This window comes from Dermacentor andersoni, chromosome 4 (genome assembly GCF_023375885.2).
Source record: "Dermacentor andersoni chromosome 4, qqDerAnde1_hic_scaffold, whole genome shotgun sequence".
Lineage (NCBI taxonomy): Eukaryota > Metazoa > Arthropoda > Arachnida > Ixodida > Ixodidae > Dermacentor > Dermacentor andersoni.
In genome coordinates, this window is record NC_092817.1 from 159,472,131 (window position 1) to 159,486,988 (window position 14,858).

General features: G+C 41.9%; 1 long non-coding RNA gene across 1 annotated transcript in view; it reads right to left on the reverse strand.

Annotated features, from left to right (window-relative positions):
* Nucleotides 1-1,354: 1,354 nt before the first annotated feature.
* LOC126537990 (uncharacterized) overlaps nucleotides 1,355-14,858 on the reverse strand; it is a 38,698-nt gene continuing 25,194 nt past the window's right edge. Inside the window, exon 3 of the long non-coding RNA XR_011893947.1 lies at nucleotides 1,355-5,116. This is a non-coding gene — a long non-coding RNA (uncharacterized lncRNA). The remainder of the gene's footprint in view (nucleotides 5,117-14,858) is intronic.

Here is a 14,858-nt window from a genome sequence, read left to right on the forward strand (position 1 = left end):
TTATGACATTTCTAGTGGGGACCAGCTGGAGGACGAGAGTGGAAGCAATAATGTTCCTCAGAGAACAGTGCCAGCTCCTGGTGAAATGGAGAAAAAGGTATTCAGCTGAACTATTAGTTTTGTCAAGTGCATTTTACACTACTACTCTCCATGGGTACAACTTTTCACGAAGCAGTGGTAATATAGTACTGCATCACACTGACAATCAGACGTGTATGTGCCGCTCATGATGCAAGTCCTTTGAAGGAACAGAATGAAAGAGGGTTCCCAAGGTACATGATAAGAAAAGCCAGACTACTAAAGCAGCATAAAAAAAAATGTCACAATAATGATTGATGAAATACATTTGCAATAATTCTTTGACTATAACACAGATTAACAGGAGCTTCTGTTAACAAGACGGAACCAGCTAAAAGAGCCCACATTTTTATGGTTCAGAGTTTACTGTCATCATTCAAAGATGTAGCGCATATCTTACTGGTGTCTGAAATTACAGCTGAAGAATTACATGAGGTCCTCAGAAAAGCAATAACTAGTCTTGAAGGTCGCCCGGTGATGTTTGCAGCGAGCGGACGCATCTCATATGTCCTCTGTAGTTTTTCATCCAATTCTGCAGAAAAACACATCCTAGCTAAATTCTAAGACCAACATTGGTTCAGCTCGACATTGTGCACCTGTGGGCACCTCCCAGGCCTGTGGGTGCCGTTTTGGACAATTTACGGCCTTTTCTTCGGGCATGCTGATCTGCGGAAGAGAGCAGCGAAGAGTGACCTCACAGCTATGTTCAGTGCTGGCCTAAATCTCCCAGAAGACTCCATCTGAACCTCACCAAGAAACTGGACTTTTCAGGGAATGGAGCAGACATAACACCGCATTGGCCACGTGCCTTCATAACGGCATAGTAACTATCGCGTCGATAGCCACCACGGTTTCCTCCACAGCGACTGTGGCAAACAGTAGTTTCATTTCGATTCTGTACACACGTCTGCCGCATGCTTTTCGGACTGTGTAGGCTCGATCCATGATCGTGTCGATAGCAGCCGGGCTTTTGTCTGCAGCGGTTGCGGCAAACAGTAGTTTCATTTTGACTCTGTGCAACGCTGTCAAGGATGAAGAGCACCGGCTACATCGCGATAGACGGACGATCTGTTGGCGACCAGTTCACTAACGAAAAATCTGAATGTGCGCGCATCTCAGATGAGGATGCGCGCCATGGCCGTGCTGCAAAGGAAGTCACGAGGCCTTCACCACTGCAAGCGCTAACGTCACGAGATTACGGAAATTGCAGCACCTGCACTGCCTTTGTGCAATATAGAAACAGGATTTGCTGATTCATTCAGTAAATAAAAGTCTGTTGATGTAGCAGGAATTTCTTTATTGTTTTCTTGATATGCTCAATAATTCAATGTTCGCTTCATTCAGAGATCTTTTTCATTCCCATGGAATCTGAATTAACAAAGTTTTACTGTAATGATGTTCAGTAGGCATTTGTCATAGCGTTCTGTAGTAGATGGACAGGAATTTTAGCATGCTCAAGAACTGTTGCAGGAACTCTTCAAAACAACTGTACATTTGTGTTATAAAGCGACATTTATGAACAAGAATAGATCAATGGGCTTATGGACTGCTCTACAACCTTATGCTGTTAACTGAAAAGTGAAATAAATGCAAAATTTGTTTGCTAATGTTGCATTAGTTCTGTTCCCAGTTCTGCTTTACTTTGCACATATTTGACCAGGGTGAGGGAGCTATGTTTGATTTCTGGACAGGGACAAAAATTCTCACCTGCAATGTCTGCGCACTGAAGAAACCTCTACCATTTTGCTAAATCAGGCAGAAAGCAATTGTCCATATGATGAGACTTCCTCCCATTAGATTTTACTGTTTTATTTATTTTATTTCAATACCCCTGCACTGCAGAGAACAGAGCACTGGAAAATTAGTTCTGTGGAAGCCCGCAAGGTAGAGGAAGAATTATGAAAGGGAAAATTTTTCCTCCACCCAACGGTAGCCGAAGCTACGAAGGAAGCCCATACAGGTTTCTCTTGTTTGGGCTTCCTTTGTAGCCTGGGGTACTCTTGGGTGGATAAAATTAGCCTTTCAGAGCAGAACATATAGAAAATGTAGGCATATGAAATACTGACTAGAAGTAGCACATCTAACACACAGTACATGTACAGTAGCTGTAATTATAAGCCAATTTTACGTTTACTTCACAAATCTTAAGCATTCTGCAAATCAATTCAACTGCTTCACTTAGCTAGTAGACATCATTTCAACAAATGAATAAACCACAGTGCATAAAACTCTCCTTTGAGTAAAGCTAAGAAACGCTAAATAAAGCCCCTCTAGACTTCTTTTTGCCAAAAAAATCTTTGCTGCCACGTGGATGAAATGGTTTTAGCGTTCAGGCCAGAGACAGATAGAAGTGTGAGAACACAAGTATGACCAACATACCACCCGAAGTATTACCTTGTTCGTCCTCTGAATGCTCGCAAGAATCATCGTAATTTCATGTTGCAATGCACAAGAATTCATCGTACACCTTTGCTTGCGTCACAACACACACAATTCGCTGTACAACTGTGCATGCATCACAGCACGCGCACACAAACACACACACACACCAATTCACTGCACACCTCCACTCACATCACATAAGAAAAACACACTTGTGTTCACCACGTCACTGAATGCCCTCAACACAAATTTGAACATGTTATATTTTATAGCTTCGTGTCACTGCAGTTCCTCACGTAGTGCACATACTTGACCGTTCGTTACTTTCAATCTGCTGTACGTGACAAGCTTCAAACTCACAATTCACACCCTCAACTCTATGTGTCTGCTGTACAAATTGATGTCGCGAACTCTTTCACTAAATCCCCTGCATACGCGCTGGCTGGACGGGCTCTGTGCTTCAGAAGAGAAGTACAGCAAAATCCATGCCTGGTATGCAATGCTGCGCTAGCAGTTTCTGGAGTTGCGATAATCAGTGTAAGAATTATGGAGAAGGGGACAAGCTGTTGAATTCCGCTGAAGTTGTAGCGCACAGTCGGTGTGTTTTCACAGGCACAAAAAATGGCAGTGGTCTCCAAGCTCCTGCACACTACATTGTCAAACCTTCATCTTCCTCTCTGCAACCACTGTATCTTGTGTCTCGTGGCACTACCAGTCACAGGTTGACATGAAGAAGTGAACACGACCAGATCGCCAGTTACAGTGGTGGTGATGCTTGGATGGTGGACATGCTTTAACAGTTTAAACGGCGGCTGGTACAATTAAAGTCCTTCCATCGACTCGGCGAAAGTAAAAACTTGGCGTCGCTTCCGCTTGAAACAGGAAGCTGAAGCTACACAAGTTTTGCTGGATGCCGGAAGCCGAGAGGTTGAGTGGGAGAGGAGCCCGGAGGGCAGGTTGGCGGTACTTAACCTGGTCGGAGAAAACATGTATGGATGGGCTTTTGTTACATTAACCTTGAGACGCTAGTAGAGATGTGTCAGAGTTGGTGCATTGGTCGCATGGTATTGCACAATGAAGTTGCAACAAGGAACTTTTTGAAAACAAATACACAAAGCAAACAAAAAAGACTGAGTGCAGCAGTAATTGTCAGAAGGGCTGCTCATTAGTAATGCAAAACAATGTGTAAATTCACTATCGATAAATTAGAAAAATTGTAGAACTAAATATTGACATTTGACATTTACAATGCTATTGATAGTTGTTGGCTAGTAATCATTATAAAATATTACTATATCTGACTGTCAATCACTCTGCTCATGAATTTATGCAACATATTTCTAGGAAGTTGAATTATTTGTCTGTGCTGTTAAAATCCTAAACACTACAGCTTCTACTAAGTTATTACTCGAAACTAACCATCATTAAACTGGACCAATAAAGTTAGTATGTAGATCCTTTTTATTGTTTTGGCATTTCAAGATGCAAAAAAGAGTTGTGCAGTTTACACATCCAGTGGCTTTCATTCTGCTCTAACTAAACCGTTAGATGTGCAACTTAGCCATATGTCATCTAGGCACCCTGGTGAAAAACCATAAGAGTGTCAACGTTCTTGCCTTTCAGTGTGCTCCTCCTTTCAAAAATTATCTGCCCAGTAGCAGAGAACACTCACTGTGCTGGTACTGATGCTGTAATTCAAAAATACTATATTGCCACTTGAAAGTGGCATTATGGAGTACCATCAGTAGTGTGCTACTGACAGTAGCATTGATAATGTTTTTTTTTTCTTATTGATAGATTTGTATCCCTACTCCTTATGCCATAGATAATTCCTTGACGCCTTCCCTAATGAGCAGGTGACCACTACACATTAGCGCTCACTAAATACGAACCTCTTTTGTGATAGCTATGGAAGCCCCTGGATTCACGATTGAAGTAGCATAAAGATTTGCATAAAATGTGGCAGGAGCTTGGGAAAAGCACTATCACAATAGGATATATTGAATAACTAAAGTGACAAAGTCTTGAAAAACAAACGACAATGTATCACATCTTTAACATAGCAAAAGTATGTACACCGACTTGCATTCTTTGGAAACTGTAGCTCATCCACTTACACAGGCAATGTCCTCTCGCTACAGCTCTAATGAAGGTTTTGTGCATATTTACATAGCAAAGGACAAAGTAGTAACACACCGTTTTAACAGTCATTCAGATTGTCCACATATAGTTTATCATGTCGTAAAACAGTGAAAGTTTATAAAGTCCTTTGGAACTGTGAAGGTGCAGTTGTTAATCGGCTTCAACTGGAAAATACTGCATGCAGTGCTTGAGGTTGTCCTCTTCTTACAGATCCATTAATGAAGAACGTGTTGTACGTGTTCCGACATCGAAGAGGGTAACGTGGCGACGAATCGACCTCCAGCAGTCGTCATCCAGGCCATCCAGTTGACGGCGACCATCCTTGCGTGGGTGGCACACGACACGCTCCCGGACAACGCCAACAAGGCGCATGAAATCGTGCATGCTTTCAATACTCCTGAGTGCACGTTGAATGATGGGAGTGGCATCCACAACTGCGAGAGACTGCTGCTGTGCAAACTCTTCGAGGAGAGGAGGACAGCACCCAACAAATTCCAAGGCTGCTGCATAACGCCTGTGAGCAAAGTAAGAGTTATCTTAAGAAAATGCAACTGATCCATACCCACATAGCCACAAACATCCCATAGATGTACCGGATTGATCCAAACATGCAGTAAAAAATGGGATACCTTGCAGACATCCTTTACATGCACATAAATATAAAGGACATACAGTGGCATGAAAGTTTTGGATGTCCACTAAGCATCCATTTAGTGCACTCATCAGACATACAGCTGGCAAAATTGATGATGATGATGATGTATGGGGTTTTATGGCGCAAGGGCCAGGTGTGGCCAAAGAGCGCCATGTCTGTGGTAGTGGGTGTGCAGTGTAACTATGATTACTATGAAATTGGTGTGACGTGGCTGTAAAGGGGCCTCAAAATATACGCTCTAAAGTGCGTAAAATATGTGTAAAAAAATTATGGAGATGACGTATGACTTGTACTATGAACATATAGATGCATATAAAAAGAATGATGCGATAGGTAAAATATATCAGATTATAAGAAATGCTAGAGCACTACTACCTCCTTAGAGCCCTTGAAGCACAAGGGCCTGGAGGCACGTGCTATTCAAAACAATTATCGCAGCAGCATCCTCTGGTGCGAGGATGCTCTATGAATTTAATGGGCTTATAACGTGTAGAACTACATCCTTTAAGAAGTCGAGGACTGCCTTGGTGTTAAAAAGCGGTTCCTTACCAATAAACATAGCCGGGTGTAGAGGGATGTAATTACGGTATGCAAGCGGAAAATGTTTCATTCTTTCAGGTTCGGCTTTCCGACACTCAAAGAGGACATGGAGGATGGTCAGCCTCTCACCGCATCTACCACAGGTTGGAGGTTTAATTTCAGTAAGTAGAAAATGATGGGTCCCAAATGTGTGTCCTATTCTGAGGTGACAGAATAGGACATCTGTTCGCCGACATTTCGTTGGGGAGGGCCAAAAACCTAACTGGGGCTTTATGACGTGCAGTTTGTTATTTGCGCTTCCCACGTGCACTGCCAGTGATTTCGCAGTTTATTTCGTAAGAAAGGCCTCAGGTCTGTGACAGGCACATCAGCGGTAGGGTTAACAGCTTGCGATGTGATAGACGTGGCCATCTCGTCAGTGAGAACGTTACCTTCGATTCCCCTATGGCCAGGGACCCAGCATATTATGATATTCTGGTTAGATGAGTACGCTTTACATAATACCGAATACAGCTCATTGAATACGGGATTTTTATGTTTGTAGAGTCCTTCACGACGCTTAGAGAGTCTGTATAGATCGCTGCTTTTGAAAGTTTTGATCTTCTTATGTGCTTCACGGCAGAGAGTACTGCGTAGGCCTCGGCCGTAAAGATGCTCGTTTCCGGATGTAGTACATCGGATTCCGAGAAGGATGGGCCGACGGCTGCATAGGATACCCCGGCATTTGACTTTGAAGCGTCTGTGTAGAAATCTGCGCAGGAGTGTTTGTACTGAAGTTCTAGGAAATGCATTCTGATTTCGTCCTCAGGAGCGTGCTTTGTAACTTTTATAAAGGATATGTCACATTGTATCACCTGCCACTCCCAAGGAGGTAAGAGCTTGATTGTGTGCATTAAGCGATGCTCGAGGAGTGGGACATGCATTTCATTGCTAAGCTCCTTCACACGCAGCTAGAAAAGCTAGATTGCTGAAAACTGTAGCGCACGTCGTATCGGTAACGGTATCAAAACATGGATGTTCAGAATTTGAGCGTACTTTAAGGAAATATGTAAAGCTGTTGTATGATCTCTGTAGGTGGAGAGACCATTCATTTGATTCGGCATATAAACTTTCAATCGGGCTTGTTCTGAAAGCGCCCGTGGCTAAATGGATGCCTAGATGGTGAACCGGGTCTAGCATCTTTAGCGCGCTTGGGGTGGCAGAGTTATATACCACGGCACCATAATCTAATCGTGACCGGATGAGGCTCTTATACAGATTCATTAGGCACTTCCTGTCACTACCCCACGTAGTCTGGGATAGAAGTTTCATTAGGTTCATTGTTTTCAGACACTTTTCTTTGAGTTGTTTAATGTGTGGGGCGAAAGTGAGTCTATTGTCAAGTATAACACCTAGAAATTTGTGCTCTTTGTTTACAGTTATCTGTTGTCCACACATTTGTAAGCAAGGATCCGGAACAAGGCCTCCTTCCTTGTAAAATTTGCAAAATTTTGGATGTCCACAGAACATCTCTGAAAACAGTACTTCAGATCTACATTGCATAATGTTTTTGATGCCCATGGAACGTCCATAAAGTTTGTACTTTAGATGTGCATTGTAGGTCCCCAAAACGCTCGCATGTATATATTGTATGTGCCCTTCTATGATTCTGACGTGGAGAATGCTACGCAGTTCGTGCCTGTAGTTGGCGCGACTATAACGCGCTGTATCATCAGTTCACATGTAATGAATTTCCATAGGACGTCCCATTCTTTTGCTGGACATCGATCGAACATTGGGACTTCATAAAATGGATGTTTGTGCATGAAATGTACATTTTTGTTTTTCAGGACAATAAAATGCACAAGCAGTGGGCAAGGCAAAAGAAAAATGTACGAGCAGATTTGCAGATTCTGAGTTTTGTAGACTTCTTTGTTTCCAACATTGTAAAATTAAGGTACAGTGTATTCAGTAATTAACTTATATATAGTAGAAAATTAACACATGGATATTAAATGAAGGGACTCTACTTTTGTTAAGCACTACCAAACGTTTTAAAATGGTGACAAACCTCGCGTGTGAAAGTTACTGCATGGCCTCCGATACTTCACACTCAGTCTCGGATGCCATGTGCATTGAACGCAAAGAGCCGGAAGCACGCCATAAATGTCGCACTAAATAAAGAATGATGTTTAAGGACGTCAGAAAAGTTAAATGATTTAAACAGACTTTACGTAGCATTATTGTCCATTCATCAATTAGCCTCACAGTCGTGCCTGTCATATGTTGCCATAAGCGCAGCCAGTGCAGCCATTGCAATGACGCAGCAAGCAAGTGTATGCGGGCATGTGCAAGCTTGTGCTTTGATGCTGGCACTGAGCTGTACTCTTCTGTGCCATGCTCTCTCAAGGGTTGCAGAAGATAGCCTTTCCTTTCTCACAGCGAAACACTTTTATGCTGCAGTGCTGATGCTGTGACACTTCATTTCTTATTCTCGCCATGTCTGCAGAGGTGTCCAGTCGTCAGCAGGAACATGCTCTTCAAGGTATGCCGGCAGTTTGTTTTTGTACTTTCTTCTCTTTTATGCCAGTAATGAGTGCTTAGCATGGGCCAGAAAGGCTGATGCACAATGCAAACGCACAATGATTTCGGCAGTACCCTTCAAGGCATGTCGGCGGTGTTTCTTGTTGGAATAGTATTAAACTGAGCCAATTGGTGCATGGCTGAGCTGAACTGCAACCCGAAACAAATGGTGATAGACAAGCAACATTCTTGTCTGCCTCCCTTTGTCCCGTGTTTCAGCTCAGATCCTCACACTCGTCTTGGGCTTTCTTGTGCTGTGCCTCTCGTGGTCCATAGGTATTGTGCATAACGGCACAATGGTTTCAGTGGTTCTGGAACACACTTTCAATAGTGCTGCTCGATGTTGTGAGGTAGTCGCCATTCATGCATTTCTTTTGCCCTGTCTGCTGGTGGAGGTTTTTTGTAATAAGGGCTGCCTGTAGAGATAGGTAATCTTCTGCACACTTTGTTGCTCCTCTGTATGTTTGCATAGCTCCTGTGTATTGCGTGCAGTATTACGTGCTTGTAATACTGCACCATTTGTAGGCACAAGCCATGTACTTTCACGTGTTCTTGAACAGTCAATCTTTTTGCACATTATATAAAGCTTCGCTGTGCTCTATGCTTGCAAGGTCAAATTTAATTGTCAGTGGTACCATTTAAGCAGATACCATAGATCTGCTTCCACGATAAAGGAGATGCTATAGCTGTGGATTTCTACTCTGGGATATTAACCCAGTTGCTCAATTTAGAGGCTGAAAACCGGTTACTTAAGGCACCTTAAGCTACTTCGTATATCTTACCCCCCAATTAAGAAATGTGCTTTAACTTGAAGCCCATGCTTGATTTGGTCCAGATAAAAGTCCAACGCAAACGCACCCAAGGAAAGGCAATGAGTGTCTTGGGCACATTCGCGCCTGGTGTTATAGTGACAAAGTCAAGCATAGGCATCAACTAAGGGTGCATATCTGAATGCGGGGTAAGTAATAAATGATGTGTTTGCATAGTTGTAAAGATTCTGTCCTCTTTTTCATTTTTAGGATTCTCAAGCCAGCCAGCAAGAGAGTGACCTTCCAAGTACGATTCACCCTCCAGCTCCACATAGCATCATATCACATGCCTATAGGAGTCCTGACAAATTTTCTCCCTCTTTTGAAACAGGTAGAGGTCTAACTTGCAATCCCGGTAGTGACTACAAGACAATCTTTCGTGCACAAAAAAACTGTTCCCTTTGAAGTGGCAACATTAAGATGAGCCCTCACTGCAACATGTTTCCTCGGTGGTACTGCTGCGGGGACCAGTGCAATTAACCACTGCTGCTATGCTGAGCCCAGTGTATGAACGCCAACAGATAACATTACGGAGATAATGTAGATGTAGCAGCTTGTCTCCAGCATCAGCTGAATCAGTGCTTTGGCCTTTCGTGGTACCTGATTGCATTACAAGGAGTGCTGTATGTTTTAGAAAATGTGACAAATGTAGAATCCTGTTACCTGATGTCAGGCTGAGTGTATGGAAAGCATTGAGACGGTTTAAAAGGAAAGGGCCGATCTGATACTGCTACGAGTGGCTCAGAACTCTCGGCAGCATGTTGTGGCCTGGCGCCACTCCACTTGGTTGACTAGTACATGCCAAGTGTGCTGTGGTACCAGGTAACCACTAACTGCAATTACAATGACATTCCTTATGATCCATGAACCTGCACACGAATTGGCTGTAGTCTCACTCGCATGGAAATATGGTACAGTTATTCAACTCGAATGATTTATAAGGTATACCATGGTTGTACTTGGACTGCATGTTTGCTTACTTTAACAAAAATGAGGCAAAAATTAAGATACTTTGGAATTATAACAGCTTTGTGCCATTTGCAGGAGTCTTCATTTGCAAGAGAACAATATGTTAAAACAACTTTTTTTATGTGGCAGCTATGTTCCAAATTTTTCTCCTTTATGGAAAAGCTAATTTGGCACACTTTTGCTGTAGGAGGTTGCCTGCTTACACAATTTATCATTGTACTAACATATTGGTGGTTTTCAGATTGTTTTTCCTATAGGCTATTGCTGTTTTCAGGCTTCAGCTGTTGCTCTCCTTTATGTTTCACTACGTTTTTTCTACTTTATTTTGCTGAATACAAGGCTAGTCAAACAGTGCTTTGATGTTTCCATATGTGAATCCTGCTTTGTTTTTGTTCATGAGAATTAAGTCTGATAATGTGCCATTTGTGTTTTATTTTACTGGAGAGAATGCAGCTAACACTTCGCTATTGCTCACCTAAGAAATTGCCTTGATTTTCGAGAGAAGGGTTCCTTTTCAAGTGTTGATTTTACTGTCTTATTCTATTTATCCTTTGGTATGTTTATGCTTAGCTGTTATGCGTATGTGATATTTTTGTTTGGTTCATGCATTAAGTGCTCATTCTGCCTTTCAGAAACCAAGAGATGGCATTATGTTGTATTTTTAGTGTCCACTTTATTTTCATGACACAAGCAGCTTTTCATTATGTGTAGCAATTTAGTTTGCCTGTAATGTCTGCAGTCTGCCATTGTATTTCACGGCATATATTGTGTACATGTACCTTGTGTTCACTGCATATATTGTGTAACAGACACAATATATATGTGTATCAGACACAATTGTGTATCAGACCTTGCAATCCTTGACCTCGTACAAACCACACACCCAGAAAAATATGCAAATTTATACGCTCGAAAGTATAAGTGACCATAAAGTGCTGCACTGTGAATTTTATGCAGCAAATCAAGTTCCCGAAGCAAAAAAGAAAATCATATTTGATTATTCGCATGCTAACTCTGAAATGATAAACAATGCAATGCCATCTTTTGTGGAGACTTTTTATGTTCAATCCATCTGAGCGGAATAGATGAAAACTGGAGAAACGTTTGAGACAAACTTACCTCACTTAATCACAAATACATTCTGAAGGTTGCAATCACATCATTTACAAAAAACACGTGGTTTACCACGAATGTCAAACGCTGCATAAACAAAAAGAAGCACTTATACTCAAAAGCGAAACTAACAGGATCTGATCAAACTTGGAAGCTGTACCATGAACATGCACAGCTTTGTCAAAATGAAATTCGAACAGCTGAAGTTCTACAACAACGACATTTACACTCTTCTCTGAAGCAACCCAAAAAAGTTTTGGAAAGTGATTAACCCCTCCTACTATTCACAGGCTCCTACATCAATTAATAAGGACGGACAGTTTCTTCCCCCGTCAGAGACAGCTGAGGAATTTAGCAGTCTTTTCAACTCCATATTTACTGATGAACTACCCCTTCCTTCTGACCTGCACTTTACATGTTTAAGTGCTAACATGGATGACATAACCATCACCTCTCAGGGCATATCAGTAGCTATAGATTGATTGCTAATTAACTTTTCACCAGGTCCTGATGGCATATGCCCAAAACTTCTGAAACTAACTCAGGCTTCTATATGCAACATTTAAGCCGCCTTGTTCCAGCACTCTGGGCATGTGCCAGATGACTGGAAAATTGCTCACGTTATCCCCGTACTAAAATCTGGTGAATCCAATAGCTTCGAATTACAGACTTATTTCGCTAACATCGCTTGTAAACTTCTAGAGCATATCAAATCATCAGCAGTTATGAAACACCCAACGAAGCACAATTTTTTCTTCCATAATCAGCATGGCTTTCTAAATGGACGTTCCTGTGAAATGCAGTTCCAATTACTGATCTCCATAATGCCATACATTCTTTATCAGAAGTACATGCCATTTTTATAGATGTCAAGAAAGCTTTTGATAAGGCTCCACATATCCGCTTATTAAAGAAACTTTCACACCTAAACATAAACACGAAAATTCTCAAGTGGATAGAAAGCTTTTTAAAGGGCCGCTCACAGACAGTCTCTGTAAATCAACACCAATCTCAATTAGCACAAGTCATTTCCATCTGGGGTGCCCCAGGGAACTGCACTTGGACTGATTTTATTTCTAATATATGTGAACGACCTAAATGCTAACATATTATCTACAGTACGATTGTTTGCAGACTGCATGATATAGGATGTTGACACGTTCCAGGATGATCTAAACAAAATTAATAAATGGTGCAAAATGTGGCAGATGGAAATGTTTTAAAAACAAAAGCCATTGTAGTTATTACATCAAACACCGCAGTTGAATGCTGTTATGCATTAAAAAACATGCTCATCAAAGCGCCTAATGTAAAATATTTAGGAATTAATTTGACATTGGATATTTCATAAAATCGACATATTTATGAGGTGGTTAGCAAAGCATCTCGCGCATTCAGGTTCATTAGGCGCAACCTACACTTTGCTAACACTGATACAAAACTACTAGCTCACACTACATTAGTACGCTCGAAAATAGAGTGTGCATCTATAATATGAAACCCTCATCAATTATACCTAATCAACAAACTAGAATCGCTATAGAACAAAGCCGCTCGTTTCATTGCAAGGTAGTACTCTAAACCATTCCTTTAAATTGCTGCCTATATATGCATGAACTAACCCCTTTTTACTCGCCCCTTCTTGTTGCTATCAGACATTGGAATGAGCTCTCAGAAGATGTTGCATGTCTTACAAATTATGATACATTTGTTAGCCACGTAAAGAGCACATTCTTATGAACATTGTTGATATTGTTTCCTACTTCTATCACCTTCAGGTTCAGTTGACTTGTGTCATGTAACTGTTTTATTTTTCCTTCCTGTAGTTTAAATTGCAGATCCCCTCTTTGGTTCAGCGTATTTAGTGCAGAGTAATCGGACAGGCCGCCATCGGAATATGAACCTGGCAACGTTTAACGCTAGAACGTTATCTAGTGAGGCGAGTCTAGCAGTGCTATTGGAGGAATTAGAGGGCAGTAAATGGGATATAATAGGGCTCAGTGAAGTTAGGAGGCCAAAAGAAGCATATACAGTACTAAAAAGCGGGCACGTCTTGTGCTACCGGGGATACCGGAGAGACGAGAACTAGGAGTCGGATTCCTGATTAATAAGAACATAGCTGGTAACATACAGGAATTCTATAGCATTAACGAGAGGGTGGCATGTCTTGTTGTGAAACTTAATAAGAGGTACAAAATGAAGGTTATACAGGTCTACGCCCCTACATCTAGTCATGATGACCAGGAAGTCGAAAGCTTCTATGAAGACGTGGAATCGGCGATGGGTAGTCAAAACAAAATACAGTATACTGATGGGCGATTTCAATGCCAGGGTAGGCAAGAAGCAGGCCGGAGACAAGTCAGTGGGGGAATATGGCATAGGCTCTAGGAATAGCAGAGGAGAGTTATTAGTAGAGTTTGCAGAACAGAATAATATGCGGATAATGAATACCTTTTACCGCAAGCGGGTTAGCCGAAAGTGGACATGGAGGAGCCCGAATGGTGAGACTAGAAATGAAATCGACTTCATACTCTGCGCGAACCCTGGCATCATACAAGATGTAGACGTGCTCGGCAAGGTCCGCTGCAGTGACCATAGGATGGTAAGAACTCAAATTAGCCTTGACTTGAGGAGGGAACGGAAGAAACTGGTACATAAGAAACCAATCAATGAGTTAGCAGTAAGAGGGAAACTAGAGGAATTCCGGATCAAGCTACAGAACAGGTATTCGGCTTTAACCCAGGAAGAGGACCATAGTGTTGAAGCAATGAACGACAATCTTATGAGCATCATTAAGGAGTGCGCAATAGAAGTCGGTGGTAACGCCGTTAAACAGGAAACCAGTAAGCTATCGCAGGAGACGAAAGATCTGATCAAGAAACGCCAATGTATGAAAGCCTCTAACCCTACAGCTAGAATAGAACTGGCAGAACTTTCTAAGTTAATCAACAAGCGTAAGACAGCGGACATAAGGAACTATAATATGGATAGAATTGAACAGGCTCTCAGGAACGGAGGAAGCCTAAAAGCAGTACAGAAGAAACTAGGAATAGGCAAGAATCAGATGTGTGCGTTAAGAGACAAAGCCGGCAATATCGTTATTAATATGGATGAGATAGTTCAAGTGGCTGAAGAGCTTTATAGAGATTTATACAGTACCAGTAACACCCACGACGATAAGGTGAGAGAGAATAGTCTAGAGGAACTTGAAATCCCACAAGTAACACCGGAAGAGGTAAAGAACGCCTTGGGAGCTATGCAAAGGGGGAAGGCAGCTGGGGAGGATCAGGTAACAGCAGATTTGTTGAAGGATGGTGGGAACACTGTCCTAGAAAGGTTGGCCGCCCTATATACACAATGCCTCATGACCTCGAACGTACCGGAATCTTGGAAGAACGCTAACATAATCCTAATCCATAAGAAAGGGGACGCCAAAGACTTGAAAAATTATAGACCGATCAGCTTACTGTCCGTTGCCTACAAAGTATTTGCTAAGGTAATCGCAAATAGAATCAGGAATACCTTAGACTTCTGTCAACCAAAGGACCAGGCAGGATTCCGTAAGGGCTACTCAACAATAGACCATATTCACACTATCAATCAGGTGA